The sequence below is a fragment of the Pan paniscus genome, chromosome 3 (assembly GCF_029289425.2).
Source record: "Pan paniscus chromosome 3, NHGRI_mPanPan1-v2.0_pri, whole genome shotgun sequence".
In the NCBI taxonomy this organism is placed as follows: Eukaryota; Metazoa; Chordata; class Mammalia; order Primates; family Hominidae; genus Pan; species Pan paniscus.
In genome coordinates, this window is record NC_073252.2 from 185011856 (window position 1) to 185025367 (window position 13512).

At 39.2% G+C, this 13512-nt stretch overlaps 1 long non-coding RNA gene across 1 annotated transcript in view; it reads left to right on the forward strand.

The window, feature by feature from the left end:
* The first annotated feature begins 261 nt into the window (after positions 1–261).
* LOC117980137 (uncharacterized) overlaps positions 262–13512 on the forward strand; it is a 28246-nt gene continuing 14995 nt past the window's right edge. Inside the window, exon 1 of the long non-coding RNA XR_004671307.2 lies at positions 262–1078. This is a non-coding gene — a long non-coding RNA (uncharacterized LOC117980137). The remainder of the gene's footprint in view (positions 1079–13512) is intronic.

Genomic DNA, 13512 nt, shown 5'->3' on the forward strand with positions numbered 1-13512 from the left:
TGAATTGGAACCATGTTTTTCATATTTTTCCTGTGCAAATAATTCTCAGTTGATAATGTAATTAGACATAACCCAGCTAATTTCTTTGGTATTCCTAACATTTAATTAGCATGTTGTTCTTATTCATTAATACTGTGGTGATATTTTCAGTGCTATTCTTGAGCATTGAAGGTGGTATCAAAGAAATGATTTTTCATGACATGACCACCATGCTATTTGGAAGAAGGAATGTTTGTGCTTGAATACACCATGCCTGCCAGAGTAGACTGCCTCTGTGTCCAGCCATCCCCACAGGGGAGACGCCTCGCAGTGGCGAGAATCCTGATACAGACCTACAGGGAATGACTGGCACTGGCTGCTTTCGATTCTGCTGTGATTGCTGATGTCCCCTGCGGTTCAAAGGATAATTCAGTTTCACCAAGTGTTCTCTTGTTTTGGACTCCATGGTGGAGCCACCAATTTTGCTATCTCATAGGAAATTATTTTTGTGAGGCCTCTTTTATTGGTTATCCAGCCTCTCTCTGAAGCCCGTCCACCCTCAGAGCATCTGGAAGGAGACAGGACAAATACAGTTTGAGAAAAAAGAGGATATGATATAGGGAGAATTCCTTCTACACTGGAAAGAAAAAAACAAACAAACAAAAAACGGAAAATCTGCCCCTTACACTCTGCTGGTGATGAGGAAGAGAAACAAGAAAGGAAAAGAAAATTGGAAAAAGAAAAGTGGACAGACATGCTTATGTCTCAGTCCACTCTTCTGGGATGAAACGGAGGGAGTGTGGGAAGATGTTAGATCCTTTGAAGGGAAGGCTGAAGTCAGAGACATGGAAAGAACCCAGAAGCAGAAGGTCCCTGAGCTGAGGGCAACAGGTCTGGCACAGAAGCATCGTCGGGAGAGACCCACTGCTGGGTACAGAGCCCTGGAGGAGGCAACCTGTGGATAGGGTGGAGACTCGGAGGCATCTACAGCACCAGATGCCAAAGACAGGCCACAATGCTTCACTGAGTGCTTCACGGAGTAAATGGAACAAGGAACAACTCACCAGGTACTTTGGAGCAAAGACGAGTGAAGATGCAGGTAAAACTCCTTGACTTAAGCTCCTTTTCCCCCTTTGCTCATAGGGCATTAGATGTCCTCTTCATTCACCTGGATGTCACCCTGTGGAGGAGCTGAGTGCGTTGTGCATGTCCACTTAACGTTTGCACGCATGTGTGCAGATATGTGTGCTATGTATATGCTGGTGGGAGGTGGCATGGGCTGTCATCCAATAGAAGGGGCTTTTACCTGGAACAGGTGAAGTTAATGAACAATTACTGATTAAATACTACTGCTGGGCACTGTGGCTTATGCCTGTAATCCCAGGACTTTGAGAGGCCTAGGCGGGCAGATTACTTGAGGTCAGGAGTTTGAGACCAGCCTGGCCAACATGGCAAAACCCCATCTCTACAAAAATATAAAAATTAGCTGGGTGTGATGGCGGCATCTGTAATCCCAGCTACTGGGGAGGCTGAGGCACAAGAATCGCTTGAACCCGGGAGGTGGAGTTTGCAGTGAGCCAAGATCGCGCCACTGGACTCCAGCCTGGGTGACAGAGCGAGACTTCATCTCAATAAATAAATAAATAAATACCAGAAGAATGGCAGATACTGTGAATGGTTGTATTAGTCGGAGTTCTCCAGAGAAACAGAACCAGTAGGATATAGAGAGAGATGTGTAAGAGGGGATTTATTATGAGAATTAGTTCATGCAATTATGGAGGCCAAGAAATCACACAGCATACTGTCTTCAAGCTGGAGATGAGGAAAGTGAAATTTAGTTTGAGTCTAAAGGCTAGACTCAGAGAGCCAGGAGCAGCCATGTCTAAGGGCGGGAGAGACAGTTGACCCAGATCCAGATGAGAGAGTGAATTTACTCTTCCTCCTTTTTTTCACTCTATCCAGGCCCTCAATAAATGGGCTGATGCCCAGCCATGTTGATGAAGGTGGATCTCCTTTACTCAGTCTCTCAAACCGATTGCTCATGTCTTCCAGAAATATCCTCAAAGCCACACCCAGAAATACTATTTTTCCAGTTATTTGGGTATCCTATAACCATATCACGCTGACATTTAAAATTAACCATCACAATGTACCAGGAAAGGTAGACCTCTGTTCTACTCTCTAGCTGGATGATGCTGGAGGGAATATTAGGACCTGTTGTAGAATATAAAGAAAGAACATTTTATTTGCAAATATGCATAATTGTAGTTGACACCCTGCTACCCATAGGTTAAATACACAATTTATTTTGGGAAAGAAGAGTAAAACTATATTAAAAGTTTTAAATGAGCTGCTTTCTAATCATGGAATCCATTATTTTTGCCACTTCCATTCAGTTATCTGTCATGGTATTCATGTTCTCTCCATACTAGTCATTATAGGATCTCGGCCAAGCACGGTGGCCCACACCTGTAATCCTAGCACTTTGGGAGGCTGAGGCGGGCGAATCACGAGGTCAGGAGATGGAGACCATCCTGGCCAACATGGTGAAACCCCGTCTCTACTAAAAATACAAAAATTAGCTGGGCGTGGTGGTGCGTGCCTGTAATCTCAGCTACTTGGGAGGCTGAGGCAGGAGAATCACTTGAACCCAGGAGGCGGAGGTTGCAGTGAGCTGAGAGCTCACCACGGCACTCCAGCCTGGCGACACAGTGAGACTCTGTCTCAAAAAAAACAACAACAAAAAAAGAAGAAATTGTCTTTATAGGTTTTCTATAAGTAGCCATTAATGTCTGAAAAGGAGATGAAGGGCTTCTCTCTGTGACAAAGTTTTGTTTTACGCTGGCTGTGCTTTTGCGGATCCAGCTTCTCTCGCCAAATTTGGTCCTCCTTAAGGATCTATTGCACGTGGAAGAAGACAAGTTGAATCCGACAAAGTTCTTTTGCTCAAGAGTGATATGCCCTATTAAGGGAGATAACAGGGACACAGGTAAATCTGTAAGTCAGCAGTAGAACAGTGCGTGACAACTGCCATGTGAGTGGAGCAAATGGGGCATATGCCTCAGACAAGGGAGGCTGAGTCTTACAGCTTTTATTTTTACTTAACGTATATTGCAAGCATTACGTCTGTATACAGTGGGCAAATAAATAAATGATGAAGGAAGACTTGTAAGTCTTTAGGAACTTTGGGTTCTAACAGTCCCTCACACCTCTAATCCCAGCACTTCGGGAGCCCGAGGTGGGTGGATTGCATGAGCCCAGGAGTTCGAGACCAGCCTGGGCAACACGGTGAAACTCCATCTCTACAAACAATTAACTGGGCATGGTGGCGCGCACCTGTGGTCCCAGCTACCTGGGAGGCTGAGGTGGGAGGATCACCTGAGCCCAGGAGGTCGAGGTTGCCATGATTGCTAATGCATGCCAGCCTGAATGACAGAGGGAGATCCTGTCTCAAAAAAATTAAAGGAATTAGTAAAAAGAAAATATTTTGGCTTCACGGTGATAGCTATAGGGAAACTAGGTTTTCCCAGTCTTTCTAGATAGTATTTGATCCTATATGCTCCAGAATCCACAGGCTTTGACTTTGACTTTCTTTTGTCTTCTTTCCATTCCTACCGACCTACTCACATAGCTCCTTAGTTATGTCAGACCAGCAATGTCTCTGGGTCACCTCTTCGGACAAAACCATATTATTGCTTATGTTTGAAGCAGCATCAAAGTCACCAGCTTCTCTCAAAGAAGAAGGTGACATGTGACTATGATCCCTGATGGCTGGATTTTTGATGCCAGGATCCCTGTAGTCAGAAACTTCTTATTTTTGGAACACTATATGGCTATTTCAAGTGGAGGCTCAGTTCTTTCTGGGAGTTGTACTACGCAGCATTTTCTTGTGTGAGAAAGGAAGCTAATCCCCTTGGGGCGGCTGTGGGGATAATAACCTCGCTGTTATAACTAATCTACTTTTAAAGTATAATTCTTCAAAGATGCGTTTTACAATTTTTAAAGCATATTATTTTCACAGTTGAAGCACTCAGAGGAAAGGGGTATCCAGGGTATTTTGAAGAGATTAGACATGTATTTTTTCACGACATTTTTTCCCCTATGATTTTGTAGCCTCTCCCTATAGAAAGGAATAAAAAGACGTTGCTCTTTGTTCCCCCTCTTCCTGCTCTTGTAATTGGACTTGGAGTTCTTGCGGAAGGGAAAGAGATTGAAGATGCACCAATGATTTGCTAATCAATAGTTATATATATATATATATTTCCATTCTAAATGTGCAGTGCTCTGTAACTGAACCCACATCTTGGCTCAATGCCCGGTGGAAATTTCAGGAACAGGGGACAGTGTGTCTCAGTCCATTGTTTCAAATAACTCTCCTTGGCTTCTTTAGGGGGATGAAACAGGCATTCACATTAGGCCAGAAGGTTATTAGATCTCCATGAGATGCTGCCCAGGTCTGGCTGCACACCGTGAATATTATTCTGTCAACACAAATGTCCTTAGAATCTGCTAGAATTGAATGACTCTTAGCAGCTTTACAGCTGTCTTACAACATTTGACATCTCCCAAAAAATGCTTCTTGGCACCAATGAGAATTAGTCACTGGGCTGATTTATATCTAAAAAGTATGGAAAATGAAGTGGGATACTGTTGTATCCCTGTTTCCATGTGTCATGTTTACAAAATAAGTATCGTGTTTTCCCCCCCGAAAGCTGGGATCGATTTTTTACGCCACCCACAGCCATCCCCCCAACTTTTACAGCCCGGGCAACTATAAATAAGTTAAGGAAAATTACTCCTCTACGGTTTCACAAAGCATTTCTTATCTGACTGCCACAGCTGTCACTGATCCAAATGCTCTTATTTGGGATGTCTATGGCTGGAAATATTATTGCTTATGTTCTTCACTGGCTAAAGAACATTATCATATTATTTTATGAATTTAATTCATTTATCCTGTTTGTGTCAGGGCTTTTTAATGTCTAGTGATTTCTCAAACACACCAAAATAGATGATCTTCAGCCTCTTCTATGTTGTTCCCTTTTCTACTGTTAATGTTTATTTATAAACTAAATTTCTGATTTTAAGGGACGACTTTGAGCTTCATAATTTACTCATTATATTTCAATATTCCTAATGTGAACCCAGAAACTAATTATCATCCTGTTCAATACTATTAATAGTAATAAATTCTTCAAGGTAGTTATTCAGGCTTTCAAAATATTAAACTATAAATATTTCTACCAGTTCTTCATGTTCTTCTGTTTGTTTTCTTTAAAATTAGATGTCTTTAAAATGTGCATAGACAATGAAATATTGCCTAGAACAAAACACAATGGTATCCACTTGAAAACCTGTAGGATTTAAGACACTGTATGCAGTTAATTCTGCATGCCAATATTTCCTTTACTATAATTCAGTTTTCTCCTTAGTTGATACTATTTATTCCATCTGAGAGCCCTTGTTATTTAAGGTGTATATTTTGAAATTGAATAAAACAGAATATAGTCAAATACTATTTAGGGTACAATAATTAATATTTTATAATATGTTATTCAAGATCCAGAAAGATCTACACAAATACAAATTTCATTAAATATTATTTCTCATATATGTAATCAATTCTGTTTTTATTTTTTGAAGATGTGACTTTTGGTTTTCTAGTATACTTTGATGACATGCTGAAATAAATAAAAATCATTTTTAACATTATTTTTCCCTTGTTACAAGTCTTAAAATTAGGTAAAATTGAATTCAGACTTGTCACAGGGATGAAGAAAGACTATTTGTAAAGTCTTTGGAAGAAATGGCAGAATTTCATTTGAAGCACCCCAAGGTTTCTGCTTCAAACAATTTCCCCCAAATTACTTGCCTGAGAAATACATCGGCTATTAAGTAAATGTCAAATATTGGAGAAAAAGTCAAAATTATTTTGCAAACACCGAAAGTCATGGTGAAAAATATGACAGATCTTATAATGGGCAGGAATGTATTTTACATGCGTTTTTCACAACTCTCTAAAGACTGAAAAAAAAAAGCCCACGGAGTCAGATAGAAAGAAATAGAAAGCCCAGCAATTAATTTGAGGATTTGATCAAAATAGACGTCAATGTACATACCTTCAGCCAAACTTTTCATTTTTTCCACAATAGTACTATTCTTTAACTAAGTTCTTTTCTCCCTCTGAATTGTCAGAATAATTTTTTCAACTCAAGCCTTTCCCAACTGCAGATTAACCGTGGGTTATTTCCAATACCTACCTACCTAAACTTTTTCTGAGTATCTCAGTGTCATGTTGTGATTGGTTTAAAATGACTTCTTCTTTTTCTATTCACATCAAACCGGGGAACAATATGATCAAGCATCTTTCAAAATAGAAAATTGCTGGTATTGCTAGAGACAATCATGTTCATATTGCAGGATCATGTTAATATTGCAGGAAGTCTTTGGATGAGTTCTGAAAAGTCAGGAAGGAATCACAAGAATAGGCGCTGCAAAGGGAGCATCAGCAAATGAAACCTTTCTTTGGATCAAGAGGCCTTGGTTTAAAATTAGCTAGTGATTACAGAAGTAATCAAGTCAAATAAAAGGTTGAGACAATAAAATTCAATTAGATTTCATACTAAAGGTAATGGGAAGCTACTGGAAGGTCTATACTAAAACAATGGAAAGAGAATTTAAGGAGATGGTTTTTACAAGACAAATTAGAAAGGATGATACCAAGGGTAGAAATAGACTGAAAGTACTGCCGTGATCCAGGCATGGAGTGCTTGGTGCTCAGGCTGTGGCAATAGCTGTGTAAAAGCAGAAGAAGAGATGAATCTCAGAGACATTTAAAAAGGAAATACCTATAGAAGCTGGAGATGAAGTTTTTTTTTCTCCTCTTTACCTAGGAACTGAGACGCCTGGGAAATGGTATCATTGACAGCCAAGGATGGTTAAGCATTTTTTGATGTTCCAACTTTGTATTTATGCAACAAATAATTGGAAAGTATCTGTGTGCCAGGGTCTAGGTGAGGGCAATAGGAGTAATTAAAAACAATGAATGTGGCATTGTTCCTGCCGTGAAGGAGCTCAGTATGTGTGGGACTTACAAGCCTACGAAAATAGAAATATTCACATCCAAGTGCCTCTAGAACACAGTACTCTGTTTATTCTTAAAAATACATATCCTAACGTTTAATAAGGCAGAAGAATTTTAAAATTATCTCAGTTGTTTTGCTTTAATAGTAATCATTGTTTCAAGAACTAAAAGTTGCAATGAAATTTCTAAAAAGAGATATGAATATAAAATCAAAAACTTAAAACCCTGTAATGTTAAATTAAGTTGAAAGTACTGTCATCCAAAAGGCCATCAGGATGGTGAAATAATAGAAAAGAGAGTTTTATCGGTGATGTCAGCTTCAAACTGTCTCAAGAGAGAGAATCTGCAGCATGGACCTAGGCTGCTCTCTTTGAAGAGGGAAAGGGCAGGTTGGGTTTTATGCCTCACAGGGCCTGTACCACACAATAGAGTCAGAGATATTCGGCAGGTGTGGGGATAAGTTATACATGTCGATGAGGGCAGCTGGAAAGGCAAAAACATGCACGACGGGTAAGTAGATATGTAACATACATCCCATGTTCACTTTGGGGCTGGGTTTTAGCATGAAAATGAGATGGAATTTGGCTGTTTATGTTAAAAAGATGCATGACAGGACAGGAAGACAATTTGCACACAGTCTCTACAAGCTGGCTGAAACTGCCTCAAGATCTGCAGTTGTTTATCAGAAAAGAATGTGTGTAAGGCCGGACCTCTGTCTAATCAGTGTTGTGGTGGTCTGGGTTATAAATTGGAGTTAGGAATTTGCCTGATGTCTCCTGTTGTTAAGGAATAAGAGGGTGGTTTATAGCTGCAGGAATTTAGGAAGTTGCCAGGCCAGCCAAGCCCTGAACCCTCGACCCATAGGTAACTTTTGTTTTCTTAAACTTAGGGCCTGTCTTAGTTGATAGATGTCTATTTTGATCTCTCAAATTGCAATACCAAATTATAATTTTGAAAGTTAAATGTTCTAGCCCTCCATGTTGAAAAAGCCCAAAAACAACAATAATGCTTCGTGTAGGAATCAGCACTTCTCACACACATATTTCGTTTGTTTGGTTTTATGTTGTTATTGTTTTCTTTTACAGACAGGGCCTCACTCTGTCTCCCAGGGGGAAGTGCAGTGGTATCATCATGGCTCACTGCAGCCTGGAACTCCTGGGCTCAAGTGACCTGCCCACCTCAGCCTCCAAAGTGGCTGGGACTACAGCTGCATGCCCCCACATCTGGCTAATTTTTAATAAATTTTTGTGAAGACTGGGTTTCACTGTGTTGCCCAGACTGGTCTCAAACTCCTGGCCTTAAGTGATCCTCCCAAAGCACTGGAATTAAAGGCGGGAACCACTGTGCCCAGCCTCATATTTTGTTTTTAAATTATCATTCCACACTGAAGGAAGCAGGGCCCATTAGGGAGTAGGTGATTCTTGATGGAGAAATAGGGAGACAGAGATGGGGGTGGGGCCAGCTGAGTCTTATATATCATGAGTGTCTTAAATACCACGAGAAAGGAAAGTCTAGGACTCCCGAGATTATGTAAAAAGGACACAGTGGCAGCCTGACAGGTCTTCCTGTAGTTCAAACTAATTCCAGCATCAACAACAACAATAACAAAATAGCTATAACTCATTGAAATTCATTACATACATACACATCATTGGTCAATGGTAATGCTAAAAAAAGATAATGTAATCAAACAGATAAATAATATGCCAATTCTTTATATGCTTTCTTGATATATTCTTTCTGTACTTTGAAAGTTGTTAATTAAAAGATGAGAACAAAATATTCATTCTGCTTTTTAAATAAGAATTTTAGTTTCAAGGTTAAAAAAAGGTGATCCTAATTGATAAAGAAAGCTTTTATTTGCAGAAGAATGCCAGTTTAAAATGTAACAGGAATAGAATTGGATAATCATTTTGCTAATCATAATGAAACAACTTAAGGAAGAAACTTAGTGATGCTAACATCGTTCATAAAATGTTGGGAAACAGAATATTCACACAATGCTTATTATCTCTCCACAGACTACTTCATATTTTCAGAGGAGGAAACATGTATTTATAGTGGAAAGATCTGACTGTAACAAAATTAATCCAGTATTACCACTAACTAATAGGACTCCTTAGACATTCTGTTAATGAAATGCAACCGGAAACACCAATTTTCTCCATGAACTATTACATTATGAAAATACAACCAGACAAATACAGGAAATAGAACATCACACAATATCTGGATGATGTCTTTAAAAATTAATAGCTCAGGGAGAAAAAGGATGTAAAAACTATACTTGACTTAAAAAGACAAGTGACATAACAAAAAAATGTATTAAATGCTTTTTGATTGAATCCTGCTTAGAAAACAAGAGTTAAAACAGACATCGAGGAAACTTGAATTTGGGCCACGTATCTGATATTAGGGAATTCCTGCTGATTTTGTGGGGTGGGTACAATAAAGCCATGGCGATCTCATGGGAGAGCACTTCTGTTCATACTGAAGAATTCAGGAGAAAGTGTCATGACATCTGTAAGTAACTTCAAATGATTTAGCAAACAGACAGGAATAGCAATATAAATATGGATATTCATACAGAGTATAGATCTACAATATATACTCTACTCATAGTGTACAGATCTACATAAGCTAAATGTCAATAACTGTTGACTCTGGATAGTGAGTATATAGGTTTTTTTGTAGTATATTTTTTGTTTTTCTGTTTGTTTTAAAATTACTATAATAAAATTTTTTTAAAGAATGCATATGTTCATAATGCCCCAGAAGGTACTTGGGTAACAATAAAAGATAGACTAGCCCCATGGTCTCAAGGCCTTTGCCCTAGAGATGCAAATAATCTACTTCTGGGAATGAAGGTCAAAGAGATAAAAATTTAACTTGGGATAATTAGTGGTTCTAAGGGAAACTCCATTATTGCAAACACTATAATAAATACCTGTGAAATGAAGAGTATGCGACTGTTCCAACATATATTTTTAGAGTTTAGAGTGCTTAGATCCTAGAGGATACTTAACTCTGGAGATTCTCTGGGTGTGATTTAAAAGTGGGATGGCCCAGATTGGACCTATGATCCTTTCCTTGAGCTTTCCTGGGGCCAGGCTGTCCCTGTGGAAGTCTTCCAGGCCAGGGCAGGCTGGGATCCTACCTCCCAATGCAGATATTGCAAGGCCAAAGTAAAAGCACCAATTCTCTTGAAATTTACTTCTGCTTCCAGGACAGCAGGGGAGAACTTCCGAAGGTCTCATAGACTGGGTCACGCTGTGCCCCACATCACAGCTCCCTGGCATGTCAGGTCATCCTAATAAATGCAATCAGCTCAGTAACACTTGGGCACTCTGTAAATACCCTCTCACTGGGAAATTACATGAGAAAAAACATCTTGTCCTTAAACTTCCACCTTGAGTCCAAGTTCTGTAAATCAGTCGTGCTTTCAACAGCCTCCTTTTAGCCATTCCAGTCTTATGACTGACTCTCTGCTTCCTACTTCTTTGAATATGAATTTCAGTGAGAATCAATTATTTTACAGGAAAAATATTTTTCACTAGGCAGGAAATTCTTTTCATCTTACTAAAGCTGGCACATAATAGTTTAGACATTTCCATTCTCTAAAGCAGAAAACATCTAGTGCATGGCCATTACCCCAACCACTAAAGCATAATGCTCTTGGAGGTAGAATGTGCTAGTATTTAGGAAACTCATTAAGTCAGAAAGTACTCACTGAACCCCTATAGCCTGGAAAGTACAGCACTGATCACTTAAGGAAATCATCAATATCAGACTAACTCCAGGTCCTTAGGGAGTTGCAAATATTTATGAGAGGGAAGGTAATCAGCCTAAGATCAGTCTTCCTTGAATGTAGCCATAAAATATTTATTTTGCTCATATAGATTTTATGCTTTGTTTCTTTAAAACCCAAATTCTTAAAGTTAAAACAATGCTGTTTCTGATAATGCTATGGTTGTACTTTCTGACATCTTTTATTTTTAGATACTATGAATGAAATCTTACCAAGTGTTATATTTAGTTACTAAACAATGAATAAACCATCAGCATTTCCAGCATGTGGATGTTAGCATTAAAGAGTAAATTCTGATTCTTTTAGGTCAAAGCTGTTGAATTGAGGCCATAGTTTCAGAAAATGGATCACGTAGTCTTTATGTGTTTCATTTCAAATTATGTCTCTATCAACCTTTACTAGATCATGTATATTGAAGCTTCCATACAATCTCCATTTAGTATCTGCTGTGGTACAAATGTTTGTGTCCCCCGGTACTTGGCCATTTTCACACAGCTATAAAGAACTACCTGAAACTGGGTAATTTATAAAGAAAAGAGGTTAATTGACTCACAGTCTGCATGGCTGGGGAGACCTCAGGAAACTTACAATCATGGCAGAAGGCAAAGAGGAAGCAAGACACATCTTACATGGCAGCAGGAGAGAGAGAGAAAGCAAAGTGGTAAGTGCCACACACTTTTAAGCAGTTAGATCTCGTGAGCACTCACTCACTGTCCTGAGAACAGCAAGGGGGAGACTGCTCCCATGATTCAATCACCTCCCATCACGCCTCTCCCCCAAGACATGGGGATTAAAATTCCAGATGAGATTTGGGTGTAGACACAGAGTGGAACCATATCACCCCCTCAAATTCATATACTATAATCCTAACTCCTAGGTGGTGGTATTCGTTGGGAGGGCTGTCTAGGGGGTAATTAGGTCATGAGCACAGACCGGTCATGAGTGGGATTAGTGTCCTTATAAATGAAGCCCTGGAAAAGCTCTCTTGCCTCTTCCTTCTGCCATGTGAAGTTAGAGTGAGATGGCTGTCTATTTCATGCTGGGATCTTAATCTTGATCTTCCCTGCCTTCAGAACTGTGAGAAATAAATTCCCACTATTTATAAGCCATCCAGTCTATGGTATTTTGTGGTAGTAGCCCAAAGGTGGTACCCATGTGATACTTCATAAATAAAAAGTTGATTATGCCACTCCCCTGTTAAAATGCTGTTATTGATTTGTACTGAGAACAGGATTAAAAAAAAAAAAAAAAAAAAAAAACCTCTTCAATGTGGCCTCTTTAACGTGGTTTACCACTGTGGCTGCATCGAAATCACACTTGTTCTTACCCCTCACTCCAGCTATCCAGGTTCTCTTTAGCAAAGACAGGCTACAGGGTCTTGGCAGGTCATGTTCGATCCACTGGGAAGGAAGAACTCTTTTTTTCCCCAGTTAGTGCCTGCTTATTTATTAGCTCTCAGCTGAGTAATTCCTTTCTCCCTTACTCCCTTGCCCTGTGTGTGGGCATTGCTCTCTCCTCGAAGGCCTGCAGTCATCTCCCTGTGCCTCATGCAAAACCAACCTGCAGCAGTGGCCCTGGTGATGGTTCACAGAAGCTCAGTTTGCGCTAGCTGGAAAGTGACCTCAGGTGATTCCTATAAGCTTGGAAGCAGCGATACCTCTGGGGCTTCAAGGAAGTGCCTATCATCAGAGACATATTTCCCCCAAGTCTGCCTCTTTTATATTTTATGTCATTTCCCATTTTAACACATTCATATTCCTCTGTATCTCTTTCAGGTTAAATTCCAGATTCCATATCTGACCCAATCTATTAGGTTGGTGCGAAAGATTTTGTCATTAAAAGTAATGGCAAAAACTGAGATTACTTTTGCACCAACCTAATACAACCTTCTGCAATATGTAATCAATCTCTCAACTAATCAAGTTATAAGATTAAGCTCAGTGATTTTGAGGGAGCCTGCTGGAAATCCTCTAAAGATGTTTCAAATATTATTTTTGGGGCTAGTTTTGTATTGTTGGTAATAAAAGTTTTTGAGAGACTTTCCATTTCTAAACACAAATCAAATATCTCTAATTCTTCTAGGAAAGAGACCATAAAATCTCTTGATTATAATAAAATTTTGCTCTCTCAATTTCTAATGAGAACCATGGTAGTGAAAATAATTTTGACATATAGAAATTGTTTTGATGTTTTAATAACTAATTATCTGTATAGTGTCTGGCTTCCAGAATTTCTTTATAAATAATTCTGATGTTGATTAGCCGGGTGGTTGCTAACCTTGTTCCAAGTGCATCACAAATTCAAATTTTACAAAAAATTAGGAGGAATTATGTGATCCACATGAATCACTGATGCCTCGGGGAAAGTTTTCAATGGAAACCTCACAATGTGGGAGATTTGGAAAAGAAACTGACTACATAAGGTATCTGCTTTTTAAAGGAATAGTTCTATTTTGGGAAAATTTTTCATGCCATAGAGAGGATGTTCCATAACTCACTGCAGAGACAGAAATTCATGAGAGTTCCTTTGTGTTTCTATCATAAGACAGAATAATGTGTACCATCCACAACATAAACCCTAAGTCCTACACTGGGATAACTTCCCTGAAATCTTGGAACAGCAGTTCATAATAATTATAGCT